The sequence below is a fragment of the Pelophylax lessonae genome (genome assembly GCF_965119305.1).
Source record: "Pelophylax lessonae genome assembly, chromosome: 10".
NCBI classification, from domain to species: domain Eukaryota; kingdom Metazoa; phylum Chordata; class Amphibia; order Anura; family Ranidae; genus Pelophylax; species Pelophylax lessonae.
The window spans coordinates 211,323,741-211,339,915 of NC_138777.1; positions in this window are offsets into that span (position 1 = coordinate 211,323,741).

The following is a 16,175-nucleotide window of genomic DNA, read 5'->3' on the forward strand; positions in this document are numbered from 1 at the left end:
CCTTTTTATTTGCAGTCTTCTCTCTTTTGCAGCACCCTAAAGCACACATTTTGAACAGTATCTCTGAGTTCCAAAAGGCAGGGGTCTGACATCACCCAGTACCGATTGCCCCCCAGCACCACGCGCAAAACTGCAGCGGGGGGTCGGCAAGTGGTTAACCCCTTCCCAGCCAGTATCATTAGTCCTGTGTCAGTATACAGTATTATCACTGTGTTAGTGTCACTAGTGACGTCAGTGTAGGTTAGTAACCCTCCCAGCCAGTGACTGTTTGCACCAGATTTTCCGCCGCACAGTTCCACTATAAGTTGCTGATCACCGCCATTACAGTATAACATCTATAACTGTATAAATTCCAGTATATACTGTATGCCATAGTTTGAAGGCCATTTTTCAATAGACTTTTGTCAGAGGAGCAGGGCAGAAAATTTGTGGTCAAATATTGCCAGCATTCAATCAGCCTGGGGTGCCAACTCACAGAATAAAGTAGCTGGCACTGCAGTTTAGCATGGTTGGGAGAATCAAGTGATTTCTCTTTTCAGGTTACAAATCTCAAATTGTATGGCTGGCCCAAGACTCACTGTCATTTTTTTTTTTTTAACCACTTGCCGACTGCCTAACGCCGATCTACGTCGGCAGTCAGCCCCTCACAGGCAAAGTGACGTAGGGCTACGTCACTAGCTTGTGAGGGTCTAGGGAGCGAGCGCGCGCCCCCGGAGGCGCGCTCCCGCTCCCGCGTGGTCACGGCCCCCCCCCCCCGCGCGTGTGACCAGCGGACCCGATGTCCGCCGGTCACTCGGCGATCGGCGGGGGAGAGGGAGAATGTCAGGCAGCTTGTGTAAACAAGCCACCTGTCATTCTCCTCGCTGTAAAGACACTGATCACACGGATCTAGTATGTAGATCCGTTGATCAGTGTCCTTACAGCTGAAGCCACAGCCAATCACAGTAGAAACCACGCCCCTAGGGACACACACAGCCCCTCCCTCCCAAATAAAGTTAACCCCTTCACTACCAGTGTATTTTTACAGTAACAGTGCATATGTATAGCACTGATTACTGTAGAAATGTCACTGGGACCCCCAAAAGTGTCACAAATGTCAGTCAAGGGTCCGATCTGTCCGCCCCAATGTCGCAGTACCGCAAAAAAAATCGCAGATCGCCGCCATTACGCGTTAAAAAAAAAAACAACAAAAATGACAAAAATCTTTCCCTTTGTTAGTAAACGCGATAACTTTTGCGCAAACCAATCAAAATACGCTTTTTGAGATTTTTTTTACCAAACATAGGTAGCATAAAACAAATTGGCCGAAAATGTTAAAAAATTTTGATTTTTACATTTTTTTTGGGGGGAATTTCATATAAAAAAATGTGAAAAATATTGCTATTTTTGCAAAATTGACGCTCTTTTTTTGTTTATAGCGCGTGATCAAAAAATCGCACAGGTGATCAAATACCACCAAAAGAAAGCTCCGTTTGTGGGAAAAAAAGGACGCCAAATTTGTTTAGGTACAGTGTCGCACGACCGCGCAATTGTCCGTTAAAGTCACGCAGTGCCGAATCGCAAAATACCCCCTGGTCAGGAAGGGGGTAAAATCTTCCGGGGCTTAAGTGGTTAATCTCTGGGTCTTCCTGCTTTGGTGACAACTGCTCCTGTCATTTCTTGTCCTGGTGTCACAGGGACCGGAAGTGAAGTGAACTCCAAATAGGGAGAAAAACAGCAATAAAACTATAAATAAATCATTACTTTCCCCAAATCCATCCAGAACTAAGAAGAAACATTTTGGCTGGAGATGAATCCTTAGACGCAGAGGCAGTTTTGTATTGAAAACATTTTTTCTGGTTTGGGACAATTAAAGTTTTAAAGTATGAGCACAAAATTCAGCAGGAAGTTGGTGGTTGTTGAGCCTTCAGGCCAGAGAATTCTCTCTGTAACCTAATCTTTCTGTAAAAATTCCACATTTCCAAGAATGATTAGTTGGAAAAGAGTTTTTTTCTTTTTTTTTTCTCTTTTTGCAAAAAGTCCCTGATTTATTCTGTGCTCGGCCCTTTTTTTTCATCGTCGTGTCATCTTTGGGTCGGACAGGAAGATACAATTTTAGTTTTTTGCTTGTTGCGTGCCGTCCCAGGCAGGAAAGGCTTCCGCTGGCTCCAGTCATACAGGGAATGTACAGTTTAATGACGTTGCTGATTCAGAATGCAGAGCAACACACAGGGGCTCCTAGCAACACAATACCACTAACCTCTGCTATAACCCTGCGCCTCGGCCTGGGAACCGGCAGGCAACAAGACCTTTTGGAAGCTATTTTTCTGAAATACAATGGCTGCTTCAAAAAAAATTTCCTGTCGCAGTGGGCATAAATCATACTTGTTTGACCAATTTCATCTTTCTTTCTGTGGGTCTACCATGTTGTTGGGTCTCATAAACTAAACCCAAAAATAATGTATAATTACTATTCAAGTGTCTAGGTAATGGATAGGCTACATATTTTGGGATGTCACCGGTCTCTAGTGAATGGATAGGATGCCAACTAAGTGATGTCAACAGTCTCTAGTGAATGGATAAAACATGGGACATCATACTGGCGCAAAGAACATGGAATAGGCTACATCCCATGGATGATATGGTATAGTTAGGGTGATGAAAGTTTCAATAAGGGTTAAATAAGAAGTTCAAAATGGGTCCTTTATGATATTATTGTGCTGGCCCCTTTAAACGGCTGCTCAGTGTTCAAGCAAGAAGGGGTTTTTGGGTTGATGGATAATTAAGCGAATAGCCGCCACACCAGAAGTCCTGATAATTTGGTCACCTTGGTCACACTTCGATCGTAAAATGAAAACTATAGGTAGGATTGCAGCTGCTCTAGAGTCAAATTTGTGCTTTAAAACCAATGAAAGATGCCCCAGGGTAATGCAGACTTCACACACCTTTGTGGAGAGCACGAAGGCTTTGTCAGGTACTGGAGGAAATCTTTAACTCTGCAGCACTGGCAACGAGAAGGGAACGAATATCTTTATACTTCAAGTTCTTGGAGTTGCTTTTGCAAGAATGGCCGACATCTTTACACAACTCCAAGGAGATTTTTTGCTCTCCACAAAGGACTTGCATTCCCAAGTGGAGTGTGAAGCCTGTATTACCCTGGGGCATCTTTCATTGGTTTTAAAGCACAAATTTGACTCTAGAGAAGCTGCAATCCTACCTATAGCTTTTGTTTTATGATCGACCAAGGTGACCAAATTATCATGACTTCTGGTGTGGCGGCTATTCGCTTAATTATCCATCTAGTGAATAGATAGTGAATAGATAGGCTACATTCTTGTTGATGACACTGGTCTCTAATGAATGGATAGGCTGCATTCTTGGTGATGTCATTGGTCTCTAGTGAATAGATAGGGTGAATTCTCAATGATAACACCTGTCTTTAGTGAATTGATTTGATGCCAACTTAGCGATGTCAACGGCATGGGCGTCCGCAGAACTTTTTTCAGTGGGGGCATCATTTTAAGGTCACCCATGCTCTGCCCCTTTTCAACAATGCCATGAAGGGGAGGGGCTTAGTCTTATACTTATTTTGAGTATTTATTTTTAAATTGCAAACAGCAGCATTTATTTTTTTAAGCATTTGTTAACCTAAAAATAAATAAATAAATTTGATCCTGTTCCCTTAAAGCATGTTGTACAGCACAGTGCTTTGCTGTGTAATTTGGCCCCTTATATCACCTAAAATACCTGGCTGATCCTGCCTGGCTATGTCCTCCCCTCTGTAAACTGACCACGGTATACCATGGCTGCTGAGCCCTGACACTGGGGTCAGTTTAAGTGCCTCCGTCATCCGCAGCCCTCCTGTCCTCCTCTGTCCTCTCTCCCCCCCCCTCCCCTCCTGTCTGCTCCTGTGTCAGTGCCCCCCTCCTGCTGCTGTAGTTTTATTTAAAGTTTCATCCTGTCTACAGTCTGTTTAATAATCCTGTGTGCCCCTATATCTGTGTTTATAAAAATAAGCAAGTTTTCAGAGCGCCACTCGCTGCTCACGTAACCCGCCACCTCTCTCCTCCTCCCCCCTCCCCTCCTCCTCCCCTCCCGACTGACATCAGTGAGGAATCCTCGGCCCCGTCGCTGCAGGCAGCTGTCAGACGGGGAGAGGAGAGAGCCGACGGGTCACGTGAGCAGCGCTCGCCCCTCTGAAAACTGGTAAAGAACAGCTTATTTTTTTTTTAAAACATACACAGACACACAGGCACACAGGATTATTAATCAGACCAGACAGGATGGTATAAAGTGTCTTAACGACCACTTGAAAGGGAAAGTTGAAATTCCAGGGGGGGGGGGGGGGGGGATTTCCCCCCCCCCTTGCCCCTACCTGGAGACGCCCATGGGCAATGGTCTTTGGTGAACAAATAGGCTGCATTATCAGTGATGTCACTTGTCTCTAGTGAATGGATAGGCTGCATTCTCAGTGATGTCACCGGTCTCTAGTGAATGGATAGGCTGCATTCTCAGTGATGTCATTGGTCTCTAGTGAATGGATAGGCTGCATTCTCAGTGAGGTCACCGGTCTCTAATGAATGGATAGGCTGCATTCTCAGTGAGGTCACCGGTCTCTAGTGAATGGATAGGCTGCATTCTCAGTGAGGTCACCGGTCTCTAATGAATGGATAGGCTGCAGTCTCTGTGATGTCACCGGTCTCTAGTGAATGGATAGGCTCCAGTCTCTGTGACGTAATCGGTTTCTAGTGAATGGATAGGCTGCAGTCTCTGTGACGTCATCGGTCTCTAGTGAATGGATAGGCTGCAGTCTCTGTGACGTCATCGGTTTCTAGTGAATGGATAGGCTGCAGAATCTGTGAGGTCATCGGTTTCTAGTGAATGGATAGGCTGCATTCTCAGTGACGTCATCGGTCTCTAGCAAATGAACAGTCTGCTTTCTCAGAGGTGCCAAAATTCTCTGGTAAATTAGTAGGTTGCATTCTTACCATTATGTTCAAGTCTTGGATATGCAAATCCCTTATTGGTTTAGAAAACCAAACTTGGAGCCATTTTCTTGTGGAAATAATTCTGAATGCATCTGAAAAAAGCATCGCGGAAGGTGAGAATAGCCACTCTTAGAAAATGACGCATGTTTCTCAAATAATGAGGATCCTTTTTAAAGCTGCAGAGTTCTGAAAGTATTTCCCATTGGGACAAAATAACTCCCGATTGTCCATTTGTTTCCCACGTCAGTGGAAGACCCCCCCGGCCTAATTTATGCGAGTGTTTCCCAGCTACACGACCATTCAGAAAATGGCTTGGAGCTGTCTGCTCCGGATTAATGGCCGTGGATGAAACCCACACCTCTTCCGCAACGCGTTTACATGTCAGGGCTCTAAGTGGGCTTTTCCTTGTCCGGACCGGCAGAAAGAGATTCCCTCCAAACAAAAGGAAACAAAAATAGGACAAGGCATCCTGAATGTTGTAGCAACAGAAGGCAAGCAGCATTATAGGGACAGCTGGGAGAGGGTCTCCAGGTCATGACCGATAGCTGCAGTCAAGTTGCATAAGTTCCTCATAGTCTGGGAGTGTTCAGGCCTAGAGTGCAAAGTTTGATAAAAGGTCACTTCATAATAGTGCTACTATATATTTATTCCATGAAGCAACAATGGCAGTCACTCAGATCAATTTAAAACTAGCAAAAAGGGGAAAAAGTAGCATACGTTTGAACAAATATGTGAAACTGCACTGCTTCATTAAAAGGCCGCTATAAGGTGCGGTTCCTAACTCTATCTAAACTATCTGAGTTCCCATAAATGTAACATATGTACACTATATTGTCAAAAGTATTGGGACACCTGCCTTTACACGCACATGAACTTTAATGGCATCCCAGTCTTTGTCTGTAGCGTTCGATTTTGAGTTGGCCCACCCTTTGCAGCTATAACAGCTTCAACTATTTTGGGAAAGCTGTCTACAAGGTTTAGGAGTGTGTCTATGGGAATGCTTGATAATTTTTCCAGAAGCGCATTTGTGAGGTCAGGCACTGTTGTTGGATGAGAACGCCTGGCTCAATGTCTCCCCTCTAATTCATCCCAAAGGTGTTCTATTGGGTCAGGAGGACTCTGTGCAGGCCAGTCAAGTTCCTCCACCCCAAACTCACTCATCCATTTATAGACCTTGCTTTGTGCACTGGTCCAAATCATTTGATGGAGGGGGGATTATGGTGTGGGGTTGTTTTTCAGGGGTTGTGCTTTGCTCCTTAGATCCAGTGAAGAGAACTCTTAAGGCGTCAACATCCCAAGACATTTTGGACAATTTCATACTCCCAACTTTGTGGGAACAGTTTGGGGATGGCCCCTTTCTGTTCCAACATGACTGTGCACCAGTGCACAAATCAAGGTCCATAAAGACATGGATGAGCGAGTTTGGGGTGGAGGAACTTGACTGGTCTGCACAGAGTCCTAACCCCAACCCGATAGAACACCTTTGGAATGAATTAAAGTGGAGACTGCGAGCCAGGCCTTCTTGTCCAACAACAGTGCCTGACCTCACAAATGCGCTTCTGGAAGAATGGTCAAACATTCCCATAGACACACTCCTAAACCATGTGGACAGCCTTCCCAGAAGAGTTGAAGCTTTTGGGCTAGGACTAAGACTGGGATGCCGTTAAAGTTCATGTGCGTGTAAAGGCAGGCGTCCCAATACTTTTGACAATATAATGTGCATAGCACTGTGTAAACTGAGAGCAGGCTTTCCTGGATGCACCCCCTTTACCTCCTTAACCACCTGTCTATCAAGGTAAGTTTATAAAAGGCATAGAAGACAAGTGATTGAACCAAGCTCATGGCTGCTGTAGCAGTGAGCTTGGTACCGGCTTTCAGAGCCAGTGAAGTGTATTCCGATAAAAGTGTTCGGGAGGCTCTAGAGCCACCTAATCATTTTTTGGGCATCCCACCACATTGTTTCTATGGGCTCTCCAATTCCTCTGCAAAGCCCAGGACCGTGGGAAACAGTTTCCCCAGTGAAAGCAGGAGGATTTTGGGGAATTTCTATTCTCTGATCCCTCCTACAACTAATGACCCAGTAAGCAATGCATATTACGTCACTTCCAAGGTCACAGCTGCCATTCCTCGGCTAGTGTGGCTGTGATACATCTATTCAAACATGAATTGTGTGTGAATAACTGCACTGAAAGGCAGGGGAGACATTGGAGGTCTAAAAGAAAGAGGACCTGTTACCTGCCAAAGCTATCACATAGGGGCTTGTTTGCCTCCTTGTGATCACAATAATTATATAAAAACGTAAAGGCTTTTAAAACGTCGCCTATGGAGAATTTTGGGTATCATCGCTTTTTGCAATTCCATGGCCATAGGCAATTTTTGGATGTGCAATATTTGGTATCTATTTATTCGATGCAACCCCATCTTTTATTTTTTCACCCCAAAATTGGGTATAATATTGTGTTTGTTTGTAAAATTTATTTTAGTGTATTTTTTCCTGAAAATATGCGTTTAATAAATAACTGCACAAAAATGTGACATAAAAAAATTGCAACTGCTACCATTTTATTCTCTAGAGCAGGGTGCCAAACTAATCTGTCTCTTCGTTCCTCTCAAGACCTCCTGCTCTCTATCTCACTCGTCACCTCCTCCCATACTCATCTCCAGGACTTTTCCAGAGCCTCTCCAATCCTATGGAATTCCTTACCCCAATCTGTCCAATTATCTCCTACTCTATTAGCTTTTAAACGATTCCTGAAAACCCTCCTCTTCAGAGAGGCCTATCCTATCCACACCTAACAACTATATTTTCATTCTCTCCATCAGCTCACCCCTCACAGTTACTGCCTTTTGATTTACTTGACCCTCCCTTCTAGATTGTAAGCTCTAATGATCAGGGCCCTCCAATTCCTCCTGTATTGAATTGTATTGTAATTGTACTGTCTGCCCTCATGTTGTAAAGTGCTGTGCAAACTGTTTGCGCTATATAAATCCTATATAATATTATTAATGTTAATTGTGGGCTGCATCAGCATTATGGTTGCCCTTAAAGGGCTGGTTGTATCTGTAAGACTTAGATAAATGTATTTAGGACATTTTATCCCAGAGAATAGGTGCAGGAACTCAACCACACTCCCCCTACCACCACCATTAAACTGTATCAAACGGTGGGAGGATCGTAAAGGGGCAATAAATATCAAAAGTACTGTACATTGTGCATTACTACATACATAGTGCAAAGTTAAGGTGTGCGCTATTTACAGAGTGCATAGTTCAGGGGTGTACAGAGCACAGAATTCAGGGGTGTGCTATGTACAGAGCACAGAATTCAGGGGTGTGCTATGTACAGAGTTCAGGGATATGCTATGTACAGAGTACAGAGTTCAGGTGTGTGCTATGTACAGTGTACAGAGTTCCGGGGTACGCTATGTACAGAATACAGAGTTCGGGGATGTGCTATGTACAGAGTAGAGTTCAGAGGTACGTTACGTAGAGAGTACAGAGTTCAGGGGTACGCTATGTACAGAATGCAGAGTTCAGGGGTACACTATGTACAGAGTGCAGAGTTCAGGGGTGTGCTATGTACAGAGTATGAAGTTCAGAGGTACGCTACGTACAGACTTCAGGGGTACACCTTGTACACAGTGCAGAGTACAGGGGTGTGCTATGTACAGCGTACAGAGTTCAGGGGTGTGCTTTGTACAGAGTGCAGAGTTCAGGGGTGTGCTATGTACAGCGTACAGAGTTCAGGGGTGTGCTATGTACAGCATACAGTGTTCAGGGGTACTCTATGTACAGAGTGCAGAGTTCAGGGGTGCGTTATGTACAGAGTGCAGGGTTGAGGAGTGCACCATGTACAAAGTACAGGGTTTAGGGGTTCAGGGTTCAGCTTTCTTTCACAGGCTGTCCCCCCTTCCTCAGATTTGACACTCTGCACTACTCTCTCCCATCCCCCCACTTCTGCACATACAGTACCTCCCTCAACAGCCTTCGCCCGACTCCCCCCAAGCTTCCTTGCATCTCTCAAAAAATACAAACCCTGGCTCTAGTACCTCCCTGCAGTGTAGGTGGCTCCTCCTCTCTCTCACTTGCAGCGAGATCATTGGTCGGCATCTGTGCAGCCTACCGCAAGAAGGCCCATTAATGACTACACTGTACCTGCATCTCTCTTGTTCCCGCCATAGGTGCAGGGAAGGCAAAGCAGTATTTTTTTGTACTTGTAGAGCCTTTAAAGGGAACCTTCACCCATGAAAAGCACTTCCTCTCCACTCACCCCCCCCCCCCCCCTATAGTGGAAGATAAGGCAAGTTTCAATCATTCCTAAAAAAAAAAGTTTCTTCCTCCTACCTATCCTGCATTCCCTGTACATAAAAGATCTTTGTACTTAACTTTTTTTAATGACAACGGATGGGCCCTGGGAACCGGTGGGTGACATCATGGCTCCTGGAATTTTTACAGCCGTTGTCTAGCGCTCCCTTGCGCTCATCCAGCCAGAGCTGCTGGATCCAGTAACAGCACCAGACTGAAATAAAAAAATGTAAGCACACAGATTTTCTTTATACAGGAGATGCAGGATAGGGGGGAAGAGGGGAGGAACATTTTTTTAAGAATAGTTAGAGTTAGCCTTTAGTAATATTTTAAGCAATCGGAAAAAAATAGCTTTTTTTTAAATCACCAAATAACTATTTTTTTATATGTTTATAATTTTTCTTCTGCTATTCTCACCTAGTCAAGGCTATCATAAGTTTTGTGATATCTGTGAATATCTAGTGCATGCACACACACGCTGGTAACATGGTAGTAAAGTCATTTTTGGAACTTGCAGTGTTTAGGAGATATTCACACTGGATGCAGCCGGTGACGTCATTAGCCCATGCGTCTGAAGGTCCGCTATACAGTGCTGGATCTTCAGAGCTCCGTGCCGAAAACCAAAGGGCTCCCGCGCACATGCGCAGGAGTGATGTCGTTGCGGCACCCGCCACTGTTACAGCCGGAGCCTACAAAACTTAGACCAAGATCGGGGGAAGATAGAAGCCCTGTCAGTGGTGACAGCACACCACTGAGGGGTTTGCTCTAAGTTAAATATTTCATAATGCGCTAGTATGCCTTGCAGGGGATTTTTTTTCTTTGCTTTAATCCTGTGGTTTATTACCCCTTTAAAGTGGAGTTCCACCCTTAAAAGTCATTTTTCCCTATCTGCTTGCTCTCTGTTACCTGAAAAATAAATGGATAATCACGCTTTTTTTTTTTTCTTTACTTACCTTGTTTTAGAAGAAAATATACTCACCTTACTTCCTCTTCCTCTCTCTTTGGCCGCGGTCCGCGCCGTCACTTCCTGCTTGCATTGATTCCTGGGAGCTGAGCGTCATCGCTCCCAGGAATCAATGCACCTGCACCGGCCCCGCTCGTCAGTTCCGGTGCAGGCACGTCATTCACTGCTAAACAGCTTCTGGGCATGCCCAGAAGCTGTGCAGGAATGACGTGCCTGCACCGGACATGATGAGCGAGGCCGGTGCAGTGCATTCTGGGATGAAGAGGACACAGAAGAGGATGCCGAAGAGGATGCACTGGCTTCAGCTGCCCACACCTAAGATGGCAGCGCTGGACAAGACATTTTCAAGGTAAGTATTTCTTCTAAAAGGTAAGTGCGACCTGGGACAGTACAGAGGCTATCCATTATGGAATGTACTAGCCCTGACTGTCCCGGGGGTATTTTTATTAAAAAAAACTTTCCGAGGGTGGAGCTCCGCTTTAAGTCTGTTTTGTCCCATGTGTGTTAGGGGATTGGGGGGTCACACATGTGCAGACATGTCATGGGTCTCTGCCAAGTCCTATGGACCTACGATTGAAACAAGTCCTAAAAAAGAGCATTGGGCTGGAGTAGGACAACACTGGACTCCATGGGCTAGTAGTAAGTATCTATTTTATCATTTACATACAGAAACAAATACCAAGGAAAAAAAAAAATAACATTTTAACTGGAGAGGGTAGAGTTCCTCTTTAAAGGGATAAAACAGGAAGAATGTGCATATATTGCAGAAATGCAGTTTATAGAAACCATGATTTCCATACTTTAGACCAGGGGTCTCCAAACTTATTAGTATGAGGGCCACATCATATATTTTATGTTTCAATGTTTTTATTGGTTTCAGAAAAAGGCATACACAGGTACAAACAGTCAATGACTGTAAAGAAAGTTAAAATCATTTTAAAACATATATCATGGCACATATATACATACAGTATATTCATAAAACTAACATAAACATGTGGTAGGGCTCCTCTGCTTTGACTGCTACTGTGCTGGCCGGTCCGGGCCGCGTCACCCTCCCCTCCGACGCCCCAACGGGAACAAACTGCATCACGAGGAAGAGAGCAACCCGCCCGACCCCAGTCTTTATTACTATAGTAGTCTGTGGAGGTGTCCACCTTCTCCATTCTGAGCAAGAATACTGCTGGGTTGTAAGCTATAAGCAATAGCAGCAAAATTTAGCAGCTGAGGACCAGTATTGGTCCAGTAACATCAAATTCAGTAATAAAAGGTGCGAGATAAAAGAAGAAGAGATAGAAAAGAAGTATAGAAAAAGAAGAAAGTAAGAAAAAGTAGAAAAAGAAGTAGATAGTAAGGTGTCGGTGTCTAGATCAAAGAAACCAAGTAGTAGTCAAACAAATCAACCTCAGGAGACAGAAGTTCTCCCTCCGATCAGGGAGGTCCAGACAGGTACCTCCTCCAGGGGTCCCATACTTTCTTGAAAAGGGTCCTTTTATCTTTGAAGTAAGGCCACCATCCTCTCATTAATCATGCACATCAGATATTTTAAAATATTCACAATCCATATTCCCATTAGAGTTCCCCTTACATTAGAGTACCCATCAGAGTCCATTTTGTGGGAAAAAAAGGACGTCAATTTTATTTGGGTACAGTGTCGCACGACCGCGCAATTGTCCATTAAAAAAATGCAGTGCCGAATCCCAAAATAGGGCCTGGTCTTTAACCACTTGCCGTCTGCTCACTAGAGCTGTACTGCGGCAAAGTGGCTCTTGTAGGTCTGACGACGTAGACCTACGTCAGCAGACACTCCCCCTCCTCGGTGGCGCGCGCGCGCCGCTGGAGGCTCGCTCCCGATGCTTTCAGTCACAGCGGAAGTCGGGCCAGGGGAGGAGCAGCGGTGATCGCAGCTGCTCTTCCCCGATCGTGGGGAATCTAGTGTGGAGATCCGCCTGCTTGTGTAAACACAAGCGGGCGGATCTCCTGAGTGACAGGCAGTGACAGATTGCAGGGTTCAGCATAGCTGAACATGCGATCTGTCCCTGTGTCACTCAGTCACCTCCCCCCACACACGTCAGTAAGCACCAGGCATACATTAACCCCTCCCTCTCCAATAAAATTAACCCCTTCCTTGCCAGTGTCATTTTTACAGTAACAGTGCATATATATAGCACTGATTACTGCAGTAATGTCACTGGTAACCCCAAAAGTGTCAAAAATGTCAGTCAAGGGTCCGATCTGTCTGCCGCAATGTCGCAGTCCCGCAAAAAAAATCGCAGATTACTCGTTAAAAAAAAACCCACCAAAAACGACAGAAATCTTTCCCTTAGTTAGTAAACGCAATAACTTTTGCGCAAACCAATCAAAATATGCTTATTGCAATTTTTTTTACCAAAAATATGTAGCAGAAAACAAATTGGCCTAAAATGTTAAAAAATTTTGATTTTTACTTTTTTTGGAGGGGAATTTCATATACAAAAATTTGAAAAATATTGTTTTTTTTTCAAAATTGTCGCTCTTTTTTTGTTTATAGCACAAAAAGTAAAAATCACAGGTGATCAAATACCACCAAAAGAAAGCTTTATTTGTGGGGAAAAAGGGACGTAAATTTCGTTTGGGTATGGCATTGCATGATTGCGCAATTGTCAGTTAAAGTCGCACAGTGCCGAATCGCAAAAAGTGGCCCAGGCGTAAGACAGCAAAATCCTCCGGTGGGAAAGTGGTTAATATACCTATAATATATTTTTTAAATTACAGCACTGAGATGCAACAAATGATAAAAAAGTGAAAAATGTTTTTGCCAATTATTTTTAATATTATTATTAATACATCATTTCGTTTTTTTTTAAAAAACATTTTTTAACATCAATTCATAGGATTACATACAACAGGTACATAAACATATGGACAGTGATAGCATATCTCACTCTGATAATGCCGGATCAGCATCACACACCATAAACTACACATGACATTTCCTTAGCAGGCCCTGGATTTGGGTGCTGTACCGTGACCTCTGACCCTCGGATTGTAGAGCTGAACATGACTGTAAAACCAGCAGCCAAGGGTCCTGCCATGTGAAGATTAGTTGTTGTGACCTTCTGACCTCCAGTAGCCTTTCCATATTTTGTCTTGCCAGTTTACAGTCGGGAAAGATTTATGGCTGGTCGTTGGCCGGCGGTGGGTCAAACTGGCCAGGTGTAATTCAGAAAAACAGGATTTTGCCACTAGAGCTTGTATTTAGGGTCTGTAGGGGTCCTGTGAAGGGAAGATATGGGCTGATTTATTATCTATAACAATAAAGATCCAGAAATGCCTTCTCCTTGCAGTGCATGTCAAAGATGCAGTTTAAAGAGGTCCTGTCACCAACTAAAAAATTGCAGGTAAATGCACAAAAAGGTATTTTAAATGCTTACTTGCACTTTTTTCTCTTCCATATTTTTTACGTGCATTTTAAGCTTGCTAAAAAAAACCAAAATCTGATTATTTTAGAACAGTCAGTTTCCTTATACAACAATCTCTAGTCATAGCCATCTCCTCTTCTGGGTTTGTCTATTAATTGTCAGTGCTGGCCCAGCTCTTTCACACTTCACCTCCCACAAAACCTTTTTATGGAAAGAGTGAACAGGGATACTATATATTGTCAACTGAGTGTCAGCTCTACGTTTGCTGGGGCTGCTGACATCACATCCAAGATGGTGGCACCCAGAGGCATTTGGATGTCTACGCAAAGGAGGCATTTACAGGTAAGTAACTTGCATAGAATATGTTAAATATACAGTATAAAAAAAAAATATATATATATATATATATATATATATATATATATAGTATAATCATATGAGAAGTTTTTTGTTGGAATGAAGGGTCTGGTGACAGGTTCTCTTTACTATCCCAGAATGATACCTTCTCATTAATGTCAAATTCTCTTTCCGAAACTGAACTATTAAAAGGGATCCTGTCCTTGAGTGCTGAAACATTCCTAAATAGTAAACTTCTAAATATTTTTACTAAGTCCCACCAATCATGACAACCATGTTGGTCCCTCCAGAACAGCTGTGGATATACGATGTAAAAAAAATAAAAATTGCATCCGCTCTAAGTAAAGTGACCGAAACTCAAGAAAACTATAAATACAGTGCAATAAAAGGAGTAACAAAAACCAGAAGTAATTTTAAATCTACATTTGGAACCAACGTAGTGATTTGGGCTAAAAAAAATTTTCACTACAAAATTCCTGATTTTACTTTTTTTGTAATGAGCTCCACATTTTTGCTTCGGCGTAATTAGGTTGAAAAAAATAAATAAAACTAAATTATGACTATTATTTTTATTAATCATAATAAATAACATGCAATAAAAGCTTTCCATGTTGCTTTGCAAAGTGTTTTTGCTTTTATCCCCTTTTTGGTTCATTTACATTTTTTTAACAGAAATATTTTTTTTAAAAAAGAGGTAGTGTTCAAGAATGTATTTGCATTTTTTTTTTTTTTCTGTTCATTTCGTTGTGATTTATTGTTATTATTATTATTTTTTTTTTTTTAGAGGCAGAAAAGTAGAAATTTAAATTAACAACACACACAAATGTTCTTATGTTTTTCTGCCTATTTTTTTTTTTTTTTTATATATTCTTTATTTATTTAGTAAGAGGGTGTGTACAATCTCAAAAGACATTCATATAAACTTCATAATGAATGGAACAGTTATCAGAACTTACTTAAACATAAAAATAGTAACTTGCAGTATAATTCCACATACAAATAAAATCATAATAAATAACATGTAATAAAAGCTTTCCGTGTTGCTGTTTTAGCTTTTTTCCCTTTTTTGGTTCATTTCATGATTTGATAATTTTCACAGAAATAATTTTTTTTTTTTTTAAGAGTGTATTTGCATTTTTGGTATTTTTCTTGTAGTTTCATTGTTTGTTATTGTTATAAATTTTCTCGAAGAAAAAAAAGGGAGAAAAGTAGAAATTCAAATTGATAGCACAACAATTTTTTTATATTTTTCTGCCTATATTTTATTATATATATGTATATATATATATATATATATATATATAAATAAAATATATAACACATGAATTATAATTGAATCAATAATATAATTTTATATATATATATATATGTGTGTGTGTGCATATATATATATATATACACATATATATATATATATATATGCATATATATATATATATATATATATATATATATATATATATATATATATATATATATATACACACACACATATATATATATATATATATATATATATATATATAAAATAAAATATAGGCAGAGAAATATAAAAAAAATTGTTGTGCTATCAATTTAAATTTCTACTTTTCTCCCTTTTTTTTTTAATATATATTTACACATACATATATATATATATATATATATATATATATATATATATATATATATATATATATATCTATATAGATATATATATTCTTTATTTAGTAAGAGTGTGTGTACAATCTCAAAAGACATTCATATGAACATAATACTCAATGGAGCAGTTATAAGAGCTCAAACATAAAGTGAGTAACTTGCAGTATAACTGCACATACAAATACAAATCTATATTTACTACTTTATGTAGTTAGTGGATCATAACTGTCGTTAGCCTTTTACCAAAATGGTTATGTAGTTTAAATAAAGGCATTGTCAGTTTCATTGAATTTGTACTTGTTAATAAAACTGGAAAAAAAATGCTTATGTATGTGGGAGGCTTGAAAATAAATAAATAAATGAATATGCATAGCAAGGATAACCCCTTTCTATTTTAGGACACCCCCATTTAAAAGGGGGGGGGGCGGTGTTGTGGAGGGAGATATAGGGGGGGGGGGGAGAAAAGGGAAAATGAAAAAAGAAATAAAAGGGGGGGGGGGGGAGAGTGAGTAGAAAATTAGGTAACCTCCTCCATTCACC